The sequence below is a fragment of the Lissotriton vulgaris genome, chromosome 4_1, assembly GCF_964263255.1.
Source record: "Lissotriton vulgaris chromosome 4_1, aLisVul1.2, whole genome shotgun sequence".
NCBI lineage: Eukaryota > Metazoa > Chordata > Amphibia > Caudata > Salamandridae > Lissotriton > Lissotriton vulgaris.
Genome location: NC_141691.1, coordinates 94,727,356 through 94,750,816, shown reverse-complemented (window position 1 = coordinate 94,750,816; position 23,461 = coordinate 94,727,356).

Here is a 23,461-nt window from a genome sequence, read left to right as displayed (position 1 = left end):
GAGCACTTCTGTGCTAAACGATGGGAGAAATAGGCCTTGATGTAGTGAAAAATAAAACTACCAGGACATGTAAAACACAACTGAACATGCCCTACCTTTTAAATTCACTGCACCCTGTCCATTGGGCTACCTTGGGCCTACCATTGGGGTGCCTTACATGTAACAAAAGGGAAGGTTTGGGCCTGGCAAGTTGCAGCACTTTTCAGGTCGACATGGCAGTTAAAAACTGCCTACAGAGGCTTGGTAGGGGCAGGTCTGAGACATGTTTGCAAGGCTACTCATGTGGGTGGCACAATCAGTGCTGCAAGCCCACTAGTAGCAATTGACTTACAGGCCCTGGGGCACATCTGGTGCACTCTACTATTGACTTACCAGTAAGCCATATAGGCCAAATCATGGAGAAACCAAATACCATTACATTTTAGACAGAAAGCGCTAGCACTTTAGCACCATTCAGCAGTGGTAAAGTGTCCAGAGTCCTAAAGCCAACAATAAAACAAGCATTTGCAATGCAATAGGTCTCGGATTAGGAAAGTTTGAGCTATTGGTATTGTATATTACACATTTTTTATTTATGTGTTGGTTTTGAAAATAGCGAAATTAATAGCTTTGTCATTTACAATGCCAATAGTTTTAACTTTTGCAAATGTGACACCTGTAGCATTTGTAATGCAATATGTGTTGTATTTACATGACTTAGATGTATTGATATTACAAATAACAATGACTTTTAATTTTTTTAAATAATTAATACTAAAAAGTTATTGTAATTTATAATGGCAATAGCTTAAACTTTTGTAAATAACTTTTGTAAAGATTATGTTCAGTGTATTTTATTGTGACGGAAATCCAAGAACAGAAGTGAAATATTAACATCTTTTTGTGACATTTGTAATAAAGCTTGAAACATTGAGAGGACATATTTGAACCAGTTGTTGTTGAATGGATGCACAGATTGATGCTGTGGTGGCGCTGAGTGATGTTGTGGTGGCGACGAGTGATGCTGTGTCGTTCAGTGATGCTGTGGTACCGCATAGTGATGTTGTGGTGCCCCTGAGTGGTGATGCTGTGGTGGGGATGAGTGATGCTGTGGTGATGCGATAGATTGACAGAGTGAGTGCGGTAGATAGATAGAGTGAGGACGATTGAGTGAGGGCGATAGATAGATAGAGTGAGGGCGATAGATAGATAGATAGATAGATAGATAGATAGATAGATAGATAGATAGATAGATAGATAGATAGATAGATAGATAGATAGATAGATAGATAGATAGATAGATAGATAGACAGATAGATAGAGTGAGGGCGATAGATAGACAGATAGATAGAGTGAGGGTGATCGATAGATAGGTAGCTAGAGTGAGTGCGATAGACAGATAGAGTGAGGGCGATAGATAGACAGATAGATAGAGTGAGGGCGATAGATAGACAGATAGATAGAGTGAGGGTGATCGATAGATAGGTAGCTAGAGTGAGTGCGATAGACAGATAGAGTGAGGGCGATGGATAGATAGATAGACAGATAGATAGAGTGAGGGCGATAGATAGAGAGAGTGAGGGCGATAGATAGAGAGAGTGAGGGCGATAGATAGATAGAGGGCGATAGATAGATTGAGTATGGGCAATATATAGATAGAAAGATAGAGTGAGGGAGATAGATAGATAGTTGTTAGAGTGAGGGCGATAGATAGATAGAGTGAGGGCGATAGATAGATAGCGTGAGGGTGATAGATAAATAGAGTGAGGGCGATAGAGTGAGGGCAATAGAGTGAGGGCTATAGAGTGAGGGTGATAGAGTGAGGGCGATAGAGTGAGGGCGAAAGATAGATAGAGTGAGGGCGATAGATAGAGAGAGTGAAGGCGATAGATAGAGAGAGTGAGGGCGATAGATAGAGAGAGTGAGGGCGATAGATAGAGTGAGGGCAATAGATAGAGTGAGGGGGATAGATAGAGTGAGGGTGATAGATAGATAGATAGATAGATAGATAGATAGATAGATAGATAGATAGATAGATAGATAGATAGATAGATAGATAGATAGATAGATAGATAGATAGATAGATAGATAGATAGATAGATAGATAGATAGATAGATAGGCAGAGGGCGACAGTAAACAGATCACTGACAAAATATCGACCTACAAAATGTTAAATAAAGTAAATAACACTAATAAATAAAATCTACATAGTTAAATGTATCTAATAATGTTTAAAATTAATAAATAATACATATATAATAATAATACATTAATTAAATATATACAGTAAATATATAATATATATTTACTGAACAATAAGTTGTAATAATTATTTTACTAATTTATAAATTTATAAAATATATTCTAAATTACAAATACATTTAAAATCATAAAACAATAACATAAATAAAATGTAAAAAATATAAAAAATTAAATATACTTTTAATATTTGTACAATTAATTATATAAAATGTTGGATAGCGTAAGGGTAAAAATTACTATTCCCACTCAAGAGAGTGCAACAGTAGGGAAAGCTTTGGATAGCGTAGGGGTAAAAATTACTATTCCCACTCCAGAGAGTTCAACAGTAGGGAAAGCGTTGGATAGCGTAGGAGTAAAAATTACTATTCCCACTCCAGAGAGTGCAACAGTAGGGAAAGCGTTGGATAGCGTAGGGGCAAAAATTACTATTCCCACTCCAGAGAGTGCATCAGTAGGGAAAGCGTTGGATAGCATAGGAGTAAAAATTACTATTCCCACTCCAGAGAGTGCAACAGTAGGGAAAGCTTTGGATAGTGTAGGGGTAAAAATTACTATTCCCACTCCAGAGAGTGCAACAGTAGGGAAAGCTTTGGATAGCGTAGCGGTAAAAATTACTATTCCCACTCCAGAGAGTGCAACAGTGGGGAACGCGTTGGATAGCGTAGGAGTATAAATTACTATTCACACTCCAGAGAGTGCAACAGTAGGGAAAGCATTGGATAGCGTAGGAGTAAAAATTACTATTCCTACTCCACAGAGTTCAACAGTAGGGAAAGCGTTGGATAGCGTAGGAGTAAAAATTACTATTCCCTCTCCAGAGAGTGCAACAGTAGGGAAAGCGTTGGATAGTGTAGGGGTAAAAATTACTATTCCCACTCCAGAGAGTGCAACAGTAGGGAAAGCGTTGGATAGCGTAGGGGTAAAAATTACTATTCCCACTCCAGAGAGTGCAACAGTAGGGAAAGCGTTGGATAGCGTAGGAGTAAAAATTACTATTCCTAATCCAGAGAGTGCAACAGTAGGGAAAGCGTTGGATAGCGTAGGGGTAAAAATTACTATTCCCACTCCAGAGAGTGCAACAGTAGTGAAAGCGTTGGATAGCGTAGGAGTAAAAATTACTATTCCCATTCCAGAGAGTGCATCAGTAGGGAAAGCGTTGGATAGAGTAGGAGTAAAAATTACTATTCCCACTCCAGAGAGTGCAACTGTAGGGAAAGCGTTGGATAGCGTAGGGGTAAAAACTACTTTTCCCACTCCAGAGAGTGCAACAGTAGGGAAAGCTTTGGATAGCGTAGGGGTAAAAATTGCTATTCCGACTCCAGAGAGTGCAACAGTAGGGAAAGCGTTGGATAGCGTAGGAGTATAAATTACTACTTCCATTCCAGAGAGTGCATCAGTAGGGAAAGCGTTGGATAGAGTAGGAGTAAAAATTACTATTCCCACTCCAGAGAGTGCAACAGTAGGGAAAGCGTTGGATAGCGTAGGGGTAACAATTACTATTCCCACTCCAGAGAGTGCAACAGTAGGGAAAGCGTTTGATAGCGTAGGAGTAAAATTTACGATTCCCAGTCCAGAGAGTGCAACAGTAGGGAAAGCGTTGGATAGCGTAGGAGTAAAAATTACTATTCCCACTCCAGAGAGTGCAACAGTAGGGAAAGCGTTGGATAGCATAGGGGTAACAATTACTATTCCCACTCCAGAGAGTGCAACAGTAGGGAAAGCGTTGGATAGCATAGGGGTAACAATTACTATTCCAACTCCAGAGAGTGCAACAGTAGGGAAAGTGTTGGATAGCGTATGGGTTAAAATAACATACTTATAAATAAAAGCTTTTTTTAATAATCAAAATATAAACTATTAAATAAATATAAACCATATACAATACCTATACATAATTATAAAAAACACGATTAGCTGAATATATGTAACCAAAAATAAATATTAAAAAATACAATTTTATAATATTTAATTACCAATTAATAATTAATTAACAATTATATTATTAACAAAACAATTAATTTACAAACATTAGTACTTAATTACATTTAAATTACTTCCCACCATATTCCCCTATAAACCCACTACCCGCAACAGAACACATTTATCTATTTATGAATTAATTAAAATTATTTACCAATCAATTAAAATTAATTACCAATTAATTGAAATTAATGACCAATTAATTAAAATTAATTTATAATTCCTACTAATTATCAATTAATTAAACGTAATTAAATAACTTCCCACCCTATTCCCCTATAAACCCACAACCCGCTACAGAACATATATATCAATTAATCAATTAATTAAAATGAAATACCAATATTTAAATGTATTTACCAATGATTTAAAATTATTTAATAATAACTACTCATTAATTTTTAATTTAACATAATTAAATTACTTCCCACCCTATTCCCCTATAAACCCACAACCCGCTACAGAACATATTTATCAATTAATCAATTAATTAAAATGAATTACCAATTAATTAAATGTAATTACCAATTATTTAAAATTAATTATTAATAACTACTAATTATTAATTAATTTAACCTAATTATATTATTTCCCACCCTATTTCCCTATAAACCCATAACCCGCTACAGAACATATTTATCAATTAATCAATTAATTAAAATTAATTTCCAAATAATTAAAAATAATTACCAATTAATTACAATTTATTAGTAAATCCTACTAATTAATAATCAATTTAACATAATTAAATTAGTTCCCACCCTATTCCCCTATAAACCCACAGCCCGCTCCGGTACTAAAACATATAATTTGCTTATAAATAAATGTATTAATATATAAAATTAATACACATATAATATTAATTATTTTAAATACTTAAGTAAAACATATAACACATACATAATAAAAAACAAAAAAATAATACAAATATCGATATTAGTGTCATCGAAATTAGTAACATCGATATATATGCTATCGATATTACTAACTTCGATATTACTTACCTTAGGGTCGATATTCTGTCCAACGATATTCTTGACATCGATATTCTGCACCTTCAAAATTTCAAACACGATATTTTGGTAGGTCGATATTTAATACTTGATATTTTGACTGTCTACCACAGTAAAAAAAAACGGGTCAAAAGAAACATAATGTAGCTATCTAGGTAACTGTGTGTATATTGACAGAACACAATCCCTGAATCCAAGGTATTCCTGGTGAAAAATTGTGTTCCCATCAGATACCCATCCTGTACGGCCCTACATCATTTGGGATCCTTCACCCGAAGGAAGTGGAATCAAATCCACTATGGATTAGGTAGATTGTGTCCTAATCATATATGAAGGAAATGGTGATGTATAAATGAAAACTATGTGTTGGTATCAGGGGGCAAGAATAATTAGCAGTGCAAAAAGTGGTCTCTGTAGCGTGTAATAAAGTGAAGTTAATATTGGGTTGTGGGAGTGGAAAGAAGAATTTTATTAGGGTCCTACGCACACCCAAGGTTAAAAAACAGTGCAAAGTAGTGTTAACAAATAACTACTTAGGTCTTATCTAGGTCGACATGTTTCTGCAGTTTTTTGGCTCACAAGATACCCATCTGCTTCATCAGTAAGCATGGGCGGAAAATCCGTTTCGCTCGCGGATTTTGCGGATTTTCGGTAAATTCGCAATCCGCGAGATTCGCGAATCTCCCGCAAAATCCGCAAATCCGCGAGCAGCGGATTTCATGGCTTGCTCGCACTGTTCGCGCGAGTTCGCGGCTTCCCAGTACAACTTCGCGCCCCGCGAATAAGCGCAAAATTGCAGAAATACGATTTTAGCAAAACTGAAACTACTTACCAGGTTCAAAAGTTCAGGCTCATCATTAGTAGCCATTTCCTGTAGTGCTTCCTGAGGGGCCCCTCCAGAGTTCAGTTGCCAGTTGCAACTATTATGTGACCCTGCTCTGAACCTCAGAATAGTTACACATATGCCACAAAGGTCCTGAATTACAGCTAAGGGAGACAAGCAGGAGCCAGGCTGGAGGTTCAAATCCATTAATCAGCCCCTAATTCATTATTGTCAGTTGGGGCAGGGCAGGTGTTGTAACTAATTTTGCAACAATGAAAGCACTTAGCAAGTGCAAAAGATCACTAATCAGGAAGCACTAAGGAAGCAGGTGCCAGCTAAAAAAATATTCTGTGACACATTAATCAGCCCCAAATTAATTCAGGTCACTTGAGGCAGGGAAGGTGTGCTTGCGTTGCCACAATAATGTACACTGACTGGACAACCAGAGGGTGCTGTGATGAAACAGAGGGTGGCATGGGTGGGCCAGAGGGTGGCATGAGTAGTCAGAGAGTGGCAGTGGTGACAGAGAGTGGCAGTGATGAAGAAGAGTGTCCCAAACAGGCTGGACACGTAGAAACAACAAGTTCGCGAAACTTGCGACCCGACAGGTAAGTTCGCGTTTTGCGAAATTGTACAAAACCCTCGCGAACTGGCAGAAACCCGCGCGAACACACAAAAAAAAAAATCCGCAAATTCGCGAGAATTCGCGGATTTTGCGGATTGCGAGTTCGCAAATCCGCAAAATTCGCGAATGCGAGATTCGCAAAATTCACCCATGCTTATTCATCAGGACCTTTATGATCAAATGCTACTGCTGATAAAAGTGAAAAAAGTGTACGAAAATCATATCACCCACAGTCTGGGGAATGAACTCTCCACCTCACCCGGCTACAGCTCAGGTACAAATGGAGCACCGCTCTGTCCGTCGGTACTCCTCGCCTTCCTCTAGGCTGACAGTGGGAGGTGACCTCCCACTGTCAGCCTAGAGGAAGGCGAGGAGTGGGTGATATGATTTTCATACACTTTTTTCACTTTTATCAGCAGTAGCATTTGATCATAAAGGTCCTGATGAAGCAGATGGGTATCTTGTGAGCCAAAAAACTGCAGAAACATGTCGACCTAGATAAGACCTAAGTAGTTATTTGTTAACACTACTTTGCACTGTTTTTTAACCTTGGGTATGGGTAGGACCCTAATAAAATTCTTCTTTCCACTCCCACAACCCAATATTAACTTCACTTTATTACACGCTACAGAGAGCACTTTTTGCACTGCTAATTATTCTTGCCCCCTGATACCAACACATAGTTTTCATTTATACATCACCATTTCCTTCATATATGATTAGGACACAATCTACCTAATCCATAGTGGATTTGATTCCACTTCCTTCGGGTGAAGGATCCCAAATGATGTAGGGCGGTACAGGATGGGTATCTGATGGGAACACAATTTTTCACCAGGAATACCTTAGATTCAGGGATTGTGTTCTGTCAATATACACACAGTTACCTAGATAGCTACATTATGTTTCTTTTGACCCGTTGTTATACTTGGTTTTTTCAGTGTTTGCAGGGACTATAACAATGCTAGGTCAATAAACATTTCCCTCACACGCCCCCTTATTGTATTAATGTCTACTACAGTAAACATCCCGTATTCGAGGAATTTACTGTGTGCAATTTTAATTTTGATTCAATGTTTCAATGCGTCCCATCAAGCACCTGTGTTATGCTACTAATATAAATGAATTCGCAGATTTTAATCACTGTAACCAAACAAAAGGAGGCGGACATGTGGCCTCTGGCTTCAAAGGCACAAAACCTGAGTTCAGATCTTAGTTCCTGCACATAGGCAAGGCGTCTTATCCGACAGTTTTGTGCATTCTGAGCGGGCGGGCACAGTGAATGCTGAGAAGCCGGACTACCAGTGTGCTCATTGTTTTGACTGCCTCCTTACAGTTTTTTTTCTATCCAGCCATGAAGTGAAGGCACCTCAGCAAGTTAACTACACCACATATTTCTGCGTGCAACAAGAAGTATCTGGGGTCTGATTCCAGTCGGGGCGAGTTAGACGTTTATCCTTTTTTGACCAACAAAGTCAGTTTGAAATGGACAGTAAAATAAATAAAACACACTGCACGCCTTCTGCTGTGGGCTCAGAGACGAGAATGGACAGGGAAGGAAGGCCCGGCAGAAGAGCTGTTATGTCTGATGCTTGTGGATGGCTGACGTTTGTGGATGTCTGATGCCTAATGTTTGTGGATGCCTGACGCTTGTGGATGCCTGACGCTTGTGGATGCCTGACGCTTGTGGATGCCTGACGCTTGTGGATGGCTGACGCTTGTGGATGGCTGACGCTTGTGGATGCCTGAAGCTTGTGAATGCCTGATGCTTGTGCATGCCAGATCCTTTTTGGATGCCTGGCCCTTGTGGATGTCTGATGGGTGATGCTTGTGGATGCCTGATGCTTGTGGATGTCTGATGCGGGATCCTCTGACCCGTGAACTACCTTGTGTGGCTCTGTGACTTTTGGAATCCTGTTGGGCTGCTCTCCCCTTGCCAAGACTGACAACGGCTCGCCGGACCCGCTCCGCGGGTCCCGCATCGCTAAGGAGGGCTGCGGGGGTCATCTGGACTTAGTGGAGGTGTGCAGTGCCTGGGGAACTTCGGGGGATAGAAGCTGGGCTGCGAGCATTAGAGCAGGGACTCCATCTACCAGAAGCCCCTGCCTGGCCAATTTGCAACACCTGGCCCGCTCTCCCTGCTAGCCCCGCCCCCTGCGCACAGACCGGCATTAAAACTTCCCTGCCTCCTGTATTGGTAGATCCTCTGACCCGTGAATTACCTTGTGTGGCTCTGTGACTTTTGGAATCCTGTTGGGCTGCTCTCCCCTTGCCAAGACTGACAACGGCTCGCTAAGGAGGGCTGCGGGGGTCATCTGGACTTAGTGGAGGTGTGCAGTGCCTGGGACAATTTGCAACACCTGGCCTGCTCTCCCTGCTAGCCCCGCCCCCTGCATGGCCCACTTCCGTTATTAGCAGAATCAGCATCCGCAGCGCGGGAGCACGCGGGAGCGTCCCGGGAGAAGCCCGGGACAAGGACAGGACCGTCTGTGGCCGTCAGAGGCCGGTTGAGGTTGGGCTGGGCCATTCCCCTTGGCTTGTTCCATCGGTAATCTCTCTGCTTGTCTTATTGTTACTTTTAATCTCTCCCTGTGATTATTTTGACATCTCTGGACGGGGGTGTAATGGCTGCTCAGACATCTAAGAGGGGCAAGGATGGCGATAAACCTAATAGTGGTAGCATTTTGGGTACCCTAGACAATTACTTCACAAGGGTCTCTGTTGCATTTGAACACCAGATAAGTGCTGTTGAGAAGAGATTATCAGCTGAAATCTTTTTCAAAACGTTCTTCTCTGGGAGCAATCCAGCACTGTACCACGCCTGAGTCCCGTATAAGTCAACGGCTAAGTGATTTGGGTCTGCCCGAGACCAGTATTGAACTAGATTCTCTTGCAAACATCCTAGAGGAAAATAACTCCCTTATAGGGCCAGGTAGTGGTGATCCAGTAGAAATTCCAATTTGCATATCATCTCCCAATGGCTCTCCGGTATGTCTGGTAGTTGACTCACCGCCTTTAAATAAAAGAGCTACTGGCAAAAGGAAAAGAAGGGGGGGTGGTACGCAAAATAAAAGAGCTAAAAGGTCCAAACCGACTAAAAAGGGGAATAAGCACGTGGGTGAGGGGATTTGTATAGAGACTGATAATACACTTCCTTCTCCATTACTCCACCCACTTGTACATGACGATGGGTCTTTGGTTGGGCAGGTCGAACACCTGCTTCGTTCCTTTTTACTCCCTATTATCGAGAGGCTGAAACGAGTAACTGCAACTCTGGATAAACTAGAAATCTCAGTTAAGGATAATTCACAAATGCTACTCCTCCTGCCTGATGGAAAAAGTAAGGGCAAACTTCCGGCTGCTAACCCAGATAAGGTGGACACCAGAAGTAGTCAAGCACCTTCTACTTGTAAATCTCTGCATAATGGGAACAAACTAGTGGCAAATAGAGATGTTGCCCTAGGCAGGTCAGGTGTATCTAGTGCACCGAAGGGTGCATTGCAATCTCATCAGGAAGTCCGGCCAGAACCTGATAGAATCGCTTCTGGGTATTTGGTTCCTAACAATTCTGATATAGTTGTTGGTAATCAATTCACACTTAACTTACCTCCCCAAAGTACCCCCTCAGTGGTGATTATGACTAATGTCCCCCCTCTTCAAGCTGGTTTGCCCGAGGGGTTCTACCAATTGAAGTCAAAGGTCTCCCACTGGTTCACAAAGAATCTAGAACAGGGCCATGAAATTGGACGAGACATACTCATGGTCCGTAGAGTAGGATGGGTGGGTCGCTCAAGGAAGACCAGATAGGGTGACTGTATAGTTATTAATTTTAACAACCCAAGTATAGTTGGTAGAATACTAGGGGAGATAGAACAGCATTCATTAGAGAGGGGACAGGATATTGAAGTCGTGCCCCTTGGGTTCTTCTATAAACCAGGTACTCAGGGAAAACCCTTCCATAGGCTCCCACATCTGATGAACTTTCCTAATCAAACTCATCCTATGGGAAGACATGGGGTGCGACCACCACCTCATGTGATTCCATCTTGTCGTTGGTATGGGGGAGATTCCAGATATAGAGGGGGAGTTGAAATAATGATTAATGAATGCGACTGACTTGATCGCAACCAAGTCGACAGTATCCCAGAGCACATCACCAACTGCCCACAAGATCATTATCACAAGGGGGTGGTACCAACTAAGGGGAATTCCAGGACAGTTGAGTATACTGGTAATAATACAGTTCCTGATGTAACCCCGCAAGGAACTCACATGGAACCGGCAACAAATGACATGGAGGGTGTAGGAAGCTTGGTTTCCTGGAATATAGCTGGTATCCACCCTAAGCTGGAGTCCCAGGAATGGGTAGACTTTGTAAATTGCTATGATGTATGTAGGTTCATTCTGTGAATACCAAAAGTAGTAAGTGCAATCTGTGAATACCAAAACAGTAGTAAGTTTAGGATTGAGTCTTAAGTTCATTCTGTGAATCGGGCCCACTGATTCTAGATCTATGGCAGGATGTTATCTGGAATCTAAAATCTCTCCCGATTACGAACCTTACAGGGATACAATAAAAAAGCCACGGGATAGGAAGCTCCTATGCCAATTGAGGATAGGTACTCTTCCACTAAGGTCACTCACTGGCAGGTGGCGGGGTTCACTAAACATTTCTTGCCCCGCGTGTGGATCTGAAAAGGAGACTGTTGGCCATTTTTTATTCGCCTGTCAAGCCTATGTTATCCCTAGACAAACTTGGTTAATACCTGCATGTAGAAATCTAGGCACCAAAAGTAGTATTGTAGCTATGAGAAATATTTGCACTAGCTCACACTTGCCATTGGCTATAGCAGTAGTGAAATTCCTGGGGTGGGCATGGTCTATTGGGAATAAACTGATAGTCGAGTAACTGTTTATAGAGGGTGAGTTTTACTACTAGAAGATACTTGATGTCGCTTTTATTTTAAATTGTATGCATATATGTACACAACTCTTTTCCAAAAATTCCTGTTTTTACCTGTCTGTGGCAATTATCTAATACTGTTTATATGTATATGATTCTTTCCCAAAAATTCTTGTTTTTACCTGTCTGAGGCAATCATTTAATACTGTTTTAATATTTTGTATGTATTGTGCTTTTATGAGAAATGCTCGAATAAAGCCTATTTGAATTGAATTGCTTGTGGATGCCTGATGCTTGTGGATGTCTGATGCTTGTGGATGTCTGATGCTTGTGGATGTTTGATGTTTGTGGATGTCTGATGCTTGTGGATGTCTGATGCTTGTGGATGTCTGTTGCTTGTGAATGTTTGATGCTTGTGGATGCTTGATGCTTTTGGATGCCTGACGCTTGTGGATGTCTGATGCTTGTGGATGTCTGATGCTTGTGGATGTCTGATGTTTGTGGATGTCTGATGGTTGTGGATGTCTGATGCTTGTGGATGTCTGATGTTTGTGAATGCTTGAAGCTTGTGCATGCCTGACGCTTGTGCATGCATTACGCTTGTGCATACCTGACGCTTGTGGATGCCTGACACTTGTGGATGTCTGATGCTTGTGGATGTCTGATGCTTGTGGATGTCTGATGCTTGTGGATGTCTGATGCTTGTGGATGTCTGTTGCTTGTGGATGTTTGATGCTAGTGGATGCTTGATGCTTTTGGATGCCTGACGCTTGTGGATGTCTGTTGCTTGTGGATGTCTGATGCTGGTGGATGCCTGATGCTTGTGGATGTCTGATGCTTGTGGATGCCTGATGCTTGTGGACGCCTGTTGCTTGTGGACATCTGATGCTTGTGGTTGTCTGATGCTCCTGGTTGTCTGATGCTCCTGGTTGTCTGATGCTCGTGGATGCCTGATGCTTGTGTATGTCTGATGCTTCTGGATGTTTGTGGATGTCTGATGCTTCTTGATGTCTGATGCTTCTGGATGTGATGCTTCTGGATGTCTGATGCTTCTGGATGTCTGATGCTTCTGTATGTCTGATGCTCTGGATGTCTGATCCTTCTGGATGTCTGATGCCTGATGCTTGTGGATGTCGGATTCTTGTGAATGTCTGATGCTTGTGGATGCCTCATGCTTGTGGATGTCTGATGCTTGTGGATGCCTGATGCATGTGGACGCCTGTTGCTTGTGGACACCTGATGCTTGTCTGATGCTCCTGGTTGTCTGATGCTCCTGGTTGTCTGATGTCTGATGCTCGTGGATGCCTGATGCTTGTGTATGTCTGATGCTTCTGGATGTTCGTGGATGTCTGATGCTTCTGGATGTCTGATGCTTCTGGATGTGATGCTTCTGGATGTCTGATGCTTCTGGATGTCTGAAGCTTCTGTATGTCTGACGCTCTGGATGTCTGATGCTTCTGGATGTCTGATGCCTGATGCTTGTGGATGTCTGATTCTTGTGGATGTCTGTTGCTTGTGGATGTCTGTTGCTTGTGGATGTCTGTTGCTTGTGGATGTGTGACACTTGTGGATGTCTGACGCTTGTGGATGTCTGACGTTTGTGAATGCTTGACCCTTGTGCATGCCTGACACTTGTGGATGCCTGACGCTTGTGGATGTCTGACGCTTGTGTATGTGTGACACTTGTGGATGTCTGACGCGTGTGCATGCCTGGCGCTTGTGGATGCCTGACACTTGAGGATGCCTGATGCCTTTGGATGTCTGATGCTTGTGGATGCCTGACGTTTGTGGATGTTTGATGCCTGATGTTTGTGGTTGTCTGACGCTTGTGGATGCCTGACGCTTGTGGATGCCTGACGCTTGTGGATGCCTGACGCTTGTGGATGTCTGATGCCTGATGCTTGTGGATGTCTGATGCTTCTGGATGTCTGATGCTTCTGGATGTCTGATGCCTGATGCTTGTGGATGTCTGATGCTTCTGGATGTCTGATGCTTGTGGATGTCTGTTGCTTGTGGATGTCTGTTGCTTGTGGATGTGTGACACTTGTGGATGTCTGCCGCTTGTAGATGTCTGACGTTTGTGAGTGCTTGACACTTGAGCATGCCTGACGTTTGTGGATGCCTGACGCTTGTGGATGTCTGACGCTTGTGGATGTGTGACGCTTGTGGATGTCTGATGCTTGTGCATGCGAGATGCTTGTGGATGCCTGACGCTTGAGGATGCCTGATTCCTTTGGATGTCTGATGCTTGTGGATGCCTGACGTTTGTGGATGTCTGATGCCTTTTGCTTGTGGATGCCTGACGTTTGTGGATGCCTGACGCTTGTGGATGCCTGACGCTTGTGAATGCCTGATGCTTGTGGATGCTTGAAGCTTGTGGATGCCTGACGCTTGTGGATGTCTGATGCCTGATGCTTGTGGATGTCTGATGTTTGTGGATGTCTGATGTTTGTGGATGTCTGATGCTTGTGGATATCTGATGAATGTGGATGTCTGATGCTTGTGGATGTTTGATGCTTGTGGATGTCTGTTGCTTGTGGATGTCTGTTGCTTGTTGATGCCTGATGCTTGTGGATGCTTGTGGATGTCTGACGCTTGTGGATGTCTGACGCTTGTGGATGTCTGACGCTTGTGAATGTCTGATGTTTGTAAATGCTTGAAGGTTGTGCATGCCTGACGCCTGTGCATGCCTTACGCTTGTGCATACCTGACGCTTGTGGATGCCTGACGCTTGTGGATGCCTGACGCTTGTGGATGCCTGATGCCTTTGGATGTCTGATGCTTGTGGATGTCTGATGCCTGATGTTTGTGGATGCCTGCCGCTTGTGGATGCCTGACGCTTGTGGATGCCTGACGCTTGTGGATGCCTGACGCTTGTGGATGGCTGAAGCTTGTGAATGCCTGATGCTTGTGCATGTCAGACCCTTTTTGGATGCCTGACGCTTGTGGATGTCTGATGGGTGATGCTTGTGGATACCTAGTCCTTGGACACTACTATGCTGTGTTCCAGTAGCCCATGTTTAGTGAACTCTGTCATTATGCCACCTTTTACACTTCTTTTAGCTGAAAATAATGCAAAATCTTCGAAAGCTCAAAATTAATTACAAACAAATTAAATTGCAAAAGCTAAGAAGTGAGACATCTACCACCTTTGCCTCTGCTTCCCAGCAATGTTCCACAAGAGCAATTTCTACCACAGTAGTTTTAGGTCTGTAAACCGCAGTACAAGTACAAGTGCTGATCCTGGAACCTTACTCTTAGGGTAGTCTTTTCACTGTTCAGTTTGTCAATAAAATACAGTGCAGATAATGTTTCTGCCAAATATGGTGCAATTGGTTTTACGGCCATCTTAGGCTACTGCTGAGTACAGGCTAGGGGGTACAGGAGAGTAAAATGAATTGCCCAAACGTGGGACGTCAGTTAATTTATTGATCCAGAAAAATACAATGAGCTTGTTAAAGCTGTAGAATATCTTAAGTGTTCAGCAAAAAATGCCTAATCCTAGGCCCAATCAGAAAGGCAGACACTGCTAACAAGGACTGGCAAAGACAATAGGTCTGCCTGTTTTAATTTACGCATATGTTTTAGTTATGTAATACGTCTGTATACAACAGACAGCTCAAAGGAGCATTCAAATACAGCGCAAGTGGCACGTTTGATGCACAAAATATTAGTTAACAGGTTTAAAGCTATTCCCCAAATGACATAGCAGCAGCCTGTGGTGTGAGAGACAAATGTTGGGGTGAGGAGGAGGGAGGGGGGAGAGAGTGCACTGCAGAGGAAGAGGCTGAAGGTGGGAGGGAGGGGGAGATAGAGAACGGGTGAGAGAAGAGGCATTGCAGTGTGAAGCTCTCGGCATTGCTGTGGCAGCAAACGGCAAGCACGTGCGCGGGCACACGCACTCTGCGTAATCCGCCTGGTTCAGCTTTCCTATGTCACCTGTATTAGTCTCGAATTCTGCAGTGCCAGGGGCATTGACAGAGGTCGAGACCTAAAGAAGGCAAAATGTTTGAGGATAACCCTGCAAAAAGGGCTATGTCCAACAGCAATTATCAGGTATCAATGGGCTCCTCATGCTCTGGGCGTCGGTACCACTGAGCCTGCTGTACTAATGATAGCCAAGCCCTTGAGCAGGGTGACCAGCACCTCACTGTAGTGAGGTTGAATGGAAGGGAGTCATACAGTGACAGTGAGGTATAGTGGTGGAAACCGAGGTACAGCAGAGCAGAAATGAGCACTGGTAAAAACAAATGTGTCAACTACTGCGTAAGCGTGTGTGAGTGCCAGAATGTCCTTGCGTATGTGTTTGCATGCGTGAGTGCTTTTTGTTTCAATCACCATTGCTGGTAAAGCCCTAGACCAGCACCATAAGCCCTGTCTCTGAATCCTAGTTAGCAAGGTTAGCTTGTAGAGAGTGCAGGGCCTCCTATCTCACCAGTGGGGGTCTGCTTTTCTCTGTGGGGTGGCTGCACTCCCTCAGCACTACTGCATGTTGGTTCAAATAGACCATTCTTGTGTATCTTAGAGTGGTGGGGTGTCTCTGGAAAAGGATATCTGCCTATAGCACAGCTGAGGAGCTTTAAGACCGAGGTTTGCTGGCTAGGAGCTGCTAGGTGATGCCAGCCCATTGCCAGTGTAACTGAATTATATTCCAAGCATTGCATTTATTGGTAGGGAGGTAACAAGATGCCTCTTGCAAATGTTACAACAGACTTTCTACCCCCATTGAGGGCTTATATGTAGTTAAGCAATTTTTAAACATGTTTAAGAAACACAGCTTGTACAAGCAGCACGGTTTAAGTGTCATACCATGGGATGGATGGTCTATTCAGCAGCAGCTCCTTATCAGGGTCGGAGTCCTGCCTTCTGGGAGCCACCACTTTCTGCCCCGTGCCTCTCTTGCTAAATAGTTAAACGAGCAGCGTCCATGCAAACTCTAGTTTCATGTTCTCATGAACACTATCACTGTCAGCCCTCTCGGTCTCGTCTCTAGGCTCCTGATGACAGGAGGAGGAGGGGGGCTGAGGCACGAACCGGCTATAGAACTGTTTCAAAATACACGACTAGCTGGATGTCTGGATTGCGCATGTGAGGGGTGTAAATCAACTATCAATCAAACGAATTTGTAAAGCACGCTACTCACCCGCTAGGGTCTCAAGGCGCAGGGGAGGGTGGGGGGGGGGGGGGGGGGGTAGGGCTACTGCTCGAACAGCCAGGTCTTGAGTTGTTTCCTGAAGGGGAGATGGTCGTTGGTCAGCCGTAGGTGGCCCCCTAACTCAAGCTAAATACATTGGGGTAGATTTACAAGAAACATTTTCCCTGCGCCTGAGTGAAAAACCCTTGCGCCACCATAGATGCGCCGTATTTACAATACGACGCACTATGGTGCAAGGATTGACGGATGTGTCAGAAATTCTGATGCATCTTTTGTTGGAAAAGTCACGCATTGCTGGAGTTGTGCAGCAAGCACGACGCAACTTCAGCAATGCGTGTTGTGGCCTATTTCCAATATACTACGTCACTCCTAAGGGTTTGACCCAGTGGCGTCCTAAAAGTCACACAGTGAAATCTTGTAGATTTCACTGCGTCACTTTTACGAGACTTTCCTGCGTAGGAACGCCCGGACGCAAGTATAATGTCACGCAGGGCTTTACAACATGACGCATCTCCTTAGATGCATCACATAGTAAATTTGCCGCATTTTTTTCGCCGCCGTTGCGTCACAAAAGTGACGCAACAGCAGCGGAAAAGTGACGCAAGGGGCTTGGAAATCTGCCCCATTTTATTAAGCAGATAGACTGTGCATTCCTCCAACAGCACAGTATATCTGCTAAAACTATAGCTGTCAGGGTGCACATCAATGCATCCCTGAGGCCAATGAGAGGCCACATAGAGCAGCAGGGGCAGGATCTCAAGCACTGTCCCAGTTTCTTATAGGGCTGTGATTCCAGTCCTATCAAGACGCTGGGAGAGGGATTGAGGTAGGTCTTCCCTTTTTCAAACCTACCCTTGCTGCTCTGTATTGCTCCGCGTTGCGTTGGGAATCACAGCTTGCTGGTTCCATTGCCCAGCTCCACATTCCTGCTCTACTGCTGCCATTGAGCCTCCAAGTTGCCATCTAAGGAAGCAAGGTAAGCAACAAAAAAAAGTTGTGCTTGCATGTGAGTGTGTGAGTGTGTTTGTGAGTGACTGACAGTGCCTGAGATTGCATTAGAGTTTGTGTCAATGTGTTTGAGAGTGTAAATACAATCAAGACATCGGGGTTAACCTTTGTTGACTGATCTCTCCTCTTCATTTTAAGCCAAACTAAATGAGCCCAAACACCTCTCTGGGGTTTTGGTGGCTCCCATGGGTTCAACAAGTCTCCAGAAGACTCAAAGGTCCATCAGAGGGTTTCATCTTCTTGGAGTCATCCTCTCTGTAGTACTTTTCTTTTGTTTTGCCCCGTAAGGAGGGTTACGCCCCTGTTTTGTTGATATTTTTGCAGGAGGGTAAGCCCCCCCCCCCACACCCCCACCACGGTGAGACACTTTTTATAAGACTTATGGTTGTGGACAAGCCTCTGCAGGGGGGAGTTCCTCTTAAAAACCTTGCAGGGAGGGTAAGCATCCACAGGGCATTGGAAGACTTTTCTAACATTTACTGCCAGCAGACCAGGCAGCTGCTATTGACAATAGGTTCCCACTGTGCCCTTTAGGTCTGTTCATTAGGAGCAGAGGAGTATGCAGCAGCGTATCTTCTAGTACTAGGCACCTATCAAGCTGATTTGCTGCACATGGGAGCTTGTTTACTAACAGTATAGTTATGCGCGGCTCTGGCACGGAAGCACCTGCAGCACGTGTTGCACCTGTTCCAGTCAAGGTGTGTTTCAGGTGTTCCGTCTAAATCACACCCACCTCCAGGCCTTGAATGGGCTGGTGAAGGGGGTGGCAGCACACTGTGTTTCCTTTCTCAGTGTATCTTCAGACAGGGGTAGCTGGTGCTCCTCACCCTGTAACATTGTGTTAGGCACCGGTTTGCTTTTCCAAGCAGGGCTAATGTTGGCTCATTAACAGGGAGATTCTGCTATCTCTGCTCTCTCACCCACTTGGCTGCTGAACCAATCAGTACTGGCAAGAAAAAAGGCAGAAGGCCAGGAACTCGATTTTATTTTGCATTTCAAAAGGCTGCCAAGTGCACTATGACATATAATGCCACCAGCCTCTCTCGGGGAAGCCAGAAGGTGGAATTTTCCAATCTCCAAAGAACAGATTCATCAGGGCACCCTAGTATAAGCCTCCATCACTCACAGGACATGCACAATTAAGGCATGAGCAATGTGGCTTACAGACAGGCCTCAAAAACGGGTGCTTAAGTCCCTGAGAGGAATGTGTAGGTGGATGTGTGAGTGAATATGCAAGTTCTGACACCATTCTCAGTAAGGTGATATTTACCATAAGCAGCTTGAAAGCCCTGCTGCTGTCAAGGTGACCTGTTTGTGTTCACCCTTTAGTTTTCCACATAGTAAGAAGTTGCCATTGCCTGGCAGGCCATTGTTCTTTGGAGCAGCCCAGGCATAGTGAAAGTCACTATGACCTAGACAGGCACATTGGTGCCAACCTCTTCAAAGACACACATTAGGCGCTGTGCCATCCCAGCCCCAGCGCTGCACCTGTTCAATATATTGAGGGTGGCTTCTGAGGCACAAGAGCTCCCGTATGCAAATAAACCATTCACATTATGTAAAGCGCATATTTGTTGTTTGAATTAATTCACAAATAACCCTTTGTGAATTGCAATTAGGCTGGGCACATTAGAGAGGGCTTGACTGGTGGCTGCATTTTATGTCTGTATTTTATGTCGCTTCATCCACACTGCTGAAAACCAGAGCAGGCTGTTAAATTCCCACTGACTGAGGCATAAATTCTGCTAGAGCTTCCCAGAAACAAGCAAAGACTGTCTGGAAGCTGGCACTGGGAAGATTTAGATTTCACACTGGCTGCCTCGCTGCCAGCTTCGGAGCTGCTGAAAGGCACTGACCGGCCCTTTCTTTGTGCGGTGCTGCCACGGATGCTCACACACGCAGTGTGTCTCAGCTGTCTCCTACCCTGACATACTGCCTTGAATAGCGCTGCTGTTTAAGAAAAAAATCACCGGTAAATGTTTGATATGCTGGATGGATTTATCAGACCACCGTAAAATAAAGTCAATTTTTCAGAATTTCAATAATGATATATACGAGGGGTTTTGCTTACAGTAAATTTCAGTAGAGATTATTTGCATGTTTGATGACTATTCTGAAAACCAGTTTCAGCAAGTTAAGCACTTGTTGTTTGAGGGTAAATAAAAACCAAATTTACAAAGACCTGTGCCTCTATTTTTGTGACGTTCTGTAGCCGCAAGGCCACGTAGAGCTACCCTGCGTGACTTTTCATGGCCTTGTAGATATGGTGTGAGGCATTGCAGCATACGTTGCAGCTTTTCCTCAAACTACGATGGGGAGGCGTGCCGTGGACATTACAGTGGGGGTTCCTATGCAACACGCGTTCCAGCTGACACTTTCCCAGATTTACAACAAGCTTTAAACCTGGGAATACTTCAAAAGCCAACGCTTCGCCAGGGGAGGCTTTTGGGAGGCGCAACAAAGAGAAATACCATTATTTCTCCTAGCTGTTTCCTCTTTCTGTGTGTGGTGCAGCACACACAGAAAGAGGAAATCACCTCCATTCCTTGTGTTTGTGCAAGAAGGTGTCCCTTCCTGCAAAAAAAAAACCATCCCAACAACGCAGAGACTCTTGCACCATGGTGCAAGGGTGCCTGCATGTGCACGTGGCGGATGTATGACGTTAGAACGCATACATTTACAACGCGTACCTTTACAACGCGTTCGTAACAACGAAAGTTGTTACCACGCATTGCGCTGGGGGGGGCGCAAAATTGAACAATTTAATTTACTATTCCAACACCAGTCCCTGTGGATAGTAGGGAAGGTGTTGGGATAGTAAATTAAATCATTTACTATCCTTGAGCGCCCCCCAGTGCAATGCGTGGTAACAACTTTCGTTGTTACGACCGCGTTGTAAAGGTATTCCGTTGTAATGCTTGCGTTCTAAACGCTGCATACCGCGCATGGCAGCCCACTGTGCTCCAGTGCAGGGAAACGAGACCGGATTAGGTCATATCTCATAGATACAGCACATTCCTGCCATTTTCCTTTGCCGTAGGGCAGCAAAGCAGGAAGGCTTGCAGCGCTGCCCTGCAGTAAAATAATATAATATGAGGCCCTTCGAATCTAACACTGCTAATATTTGTCCCAGCTGTGAATGCTTACAAATGGGAGCTGCACTATGAAGTCTTCTTGCAAGACGTCCATCAGCACCTTGTGACGTCACAGACTCCTTTGCTATTTGAACCTCTAGATATCAGCAGGCCACATCGCTGCCATATTAGTTGTCTTCATAAAAAAAGATTATTAACCACTTCAGTGTACATGGAATATGTATTCTCAAGGCAACCCCTGTCTGGTCATATTATGTGTGCTTAGGACATGAGACATGAGGATATGTCACATGTTACACTCAAGCTCAACACAGTTTCAAAATGGCTTGTGCATACCACAGACCCCCAGTAAATTATGTTTCAGAAATATATTTCCCATTAGATCCAGATGGTGCCAGTTGCAGGCTTAATTTGAGGACATTATAGAATTGGAAATAAAACTCTCAAAAGTGAAAAGAATCGTTGGAAATCTTATTTGAAGATATAACTTTAAGAGGTTGAACTGTGTATACTTTGTCTGGGCACTTGCTGAGTTACATGTGTGGAGAGAGAGAGAACATGATTACTAAGTGCCTTCCAACTCTCAAGAGCATTTCTACTACAAGGGGGAGCAGATTATTGAAGATAGGTCTTTGACTGCTTATCAGGGCATGGTAAGGATGTGTGATTTTAGTGCAGAACATGTTTGTTCTGGCTTCCTGTAGCCTGGCCACACTCTCTGGTTCCACTTCTCGTGTGGTCTGTGGAAGTGAAGGGGTAGGATTGACTCCCTGTTCTCTGGTGGAGGGCCTCAGTTTTCTGAACCTTTGATTGGCTTTCCCTGCTCGAGCCTACACACATAGACTGCTGGCAATGTGCAGAGGGAGTGTGACATGCTGGTGGTATCAGTAGTGTTCTGGAAAAACAATTTCAAGTGAGTCATAATATCATCGATGAGGTCAGGCCATTTTTAATAATTCGGATAGTGCCTTGTTCAGTTAAGCAGTGGGCGAAAGACCCCTGGAGGTAAGCTGGGTTTATGCATTTAGGTCGGCTCCACACTTGGAGGTGGGCGACCGCACCATTCTAGCCCCCAGAGGCTAGAATCTATTAGATTGTACAATTCCTATTAGAGCACAGCATTGAACCCATATATGCACCTCCCATGATAGCTAAGATGCATGGTCACTCAGGCTGTCATCCTACTAAGATCATAGTTAGTTATAAAGCACCACAGTCGCATGAAGGCATCGTGGCACTAGCACTGAGAGCGACAGGCCACACTATCACTCAACTAACAAACGAGGTGAGATTTGAGGACCTTGCGATCTCTCTTGTAATTAGTAATTCAACACATAGTCAGGGAGATGGTGTTTCAGAATTCTGGAGCAAGGTCAGAAAACAACACAGTCACCAATCTAGACCGCTTAAAGCTAGGAGTCTTAAAATGAAAGAGAGAACCAGATAGAACAGAACATGTTGGTGAATATTGGAGCAAACATGCATCTAATTGTGCATCTCAATCAATCAATCAATCAATCAATCAGAACTTGTTAATAATAATAATAGTACATTTATAAAGCGCATCAGCTACCTCTAGCACAGGTATCCCAGCGCTGTCGCAGGCAAGCAGGAGATAAAAATCGAGAGTCTAGCTCTGACAAAATAGCCAGTTCTTTAGCGCTTTCCTGAACTCCGATTCCAACTGGATTAGGCGAAGTTTAACTGGAAGAGAGTTCTATAGTCTGGTCAAAACCACCATGAAGGATCTGCCCCCAATGCGTGCCTTCACATATTGAGGTGTGCAAAGCAAATTCTGAGAGTTCAATCTTAGCGAGCATTATTGACGTTAGGGGCGGAGTCGTTTCCTAATGTAGCTGAGACAGTTGCCTTTCAGAGGCCTGAAAGCCACCATCAGTGACTTTTCAATTCAATCTATTTGGCTACAGGTAACCAATAAAGCTGTTTGATGTGCGGAGATATGTGATGTCTAAAAGGTACTCTTCTGATCAATCTTGCAGCCGCATTTTGCACCATCGGCAATCTCATGGTTAGATAATCAGGGAGCCGCAAGCAAAGACTAGTTGCATAGTCCAGCCTCCTTGTCACTAATGCGTGAACGACGGATCTACGGCAACTCACCGGTAATACGTGTAGAAATGTTCTCAGGCTTCTCAGTATACTGAAGCAAGAGGATGCCCAGTGACATATTTGGGTTGAGAATGTCATGTCAGATTCCCATTTTACGCCCAGGTTTTTTGTCGTAGTTGAGAGATAGGGGGGAAGTCCCATTTCCTCCGGCCACTACAGGTTGGCTGATGGGAGGGGTGCCTTGCCAAAAAACAGGACCTCAGTTTTTTGTGTGTTAAGATTTAATTTATTGTTGTTCATCCAGCTGGAGATGTCCTTCAGGCATCACCTAAATCTAGCGAAGGAGTTAGCTGAGTGGTCCTTAAAGGAGAGTACCAGCTGGGTGTCATCCACGTAGGAAATAGTCTTTATTTCCCATTTGGCAATAAGTGAGAAGAGGGGAGCCAGATATACGTTAAAAAGTAAAGGGCTCAGTGCCGATCCCTGAGGAGACCCACACCATAAAAATTTGGCTTCTGACTTAAAAGGGTGAAGAGTGATCCTTTGC